Raw genomic sequence first — 919 nt, forward strand, 5'->3', positions numbered from 1 at the left:
GTCCTCTTTTCTCCGACTCCCTCTCCCTTCTACATCATCTTATGCATTTGGATCAGTACCCTTTGGGCATTTGGCATTCATCTCACCCACCCTCAACCCCACACAGCACTTAGATACATATCCATAAGTCATCTGTTCACGTTAATGTCTGTCCATCCCTCTAGACTGTAAACTTATTGTGTGCAGAAAGCATGTCTATCCATTCTGTTGTATTATATTCTCCCGGCACTTCGCACAGTGCTGTCCACACAGCGCTTAATAAATATCATGGATTGATTGACTAATTGAAGATGGCCGTCGGTGGGGGGAAGGAGAGAGAGGGCAAGTGTTTCGATAAAGTGTGAAGTGATGGGTCCCCTCTCAGGGTCTCGCCTGGAGAGTTTCCAGTACTCTACCAGTCTCGGCTACGGGAGGGAGAGTCAAGCAGAGGCCTACCCCTTCTATTCCTAGCTTGGGCAGTGGCTAGCGAGTAGAAGGTCATCTGCTACAAGTCAAAACTCACCCATGCTGGGCAGCAGCGGCATGGGAGAGAGTCGAGGGCAGAAACTCGAGTTTACTGCATGGAAGGTGGCAATGGTAAACTGCTTCTGTATTTTTACCAAGAAATCTCTGTAGATACACTACCAGAACAATTGCAGATGGACAGCGGGGCATTCTGGAAGGAATGTGTCCGTGGTGTCGCTATGGGTCGGAAATGACTCGACGGTTTAAGACAAGACAAGAAGTGATGGTATTAGGGGTTCAGGTGGAGGGGGCAGATTTCAAAAATGGACAGGAGGTCTCTTGAGAGATGTCCAGGAACGCTGAAAGAGTGGATAACAATAATAATAATGTTGGTATTTGTTAAGCGCTTACTATGTGCCGAGCACTGTTCTAAGCGCTGGGGTAGACACAGAGGAATCAGGTTGTCCCACGTGGG

At 48.2% G+C, this 919-nt stretch overlaps 1 non-coding gene across 1 annotated transcript; it reads left to right on the forward strand.

Annotated features, from left to right (window-relative positions):
- The first annotated feature begins 354 nt into the window (after window positions 1-354).
- On the forward strand, window positions 355-492 carry LOC114815388. The gene has a single exon (XR_003763151.1). It is a non-coding gene; the product is annotated as a small nucleolar RNA SNORA7 (small nucleolar RNA).
- The last annotated feature ends 427 nt before the right edge of the window (window positions 493-919 follow it).

This window comes from Ornithorhynchus anatinus, chromosome 11 (assembly GCF_004115215.2).
Source record: "Ornithorhynchus anatinus isolate Pmale09 chromosome 11, mOrnAna1.pri.v4, whole genome shotgun sequence".
Lineage (NCBI taxonomy): Eukaryota > Metazoa > Chordata > Mammalia > Monotremata > Ornithorhynchidae > Ornithorhynchus > Ornithorhynchus anatinus.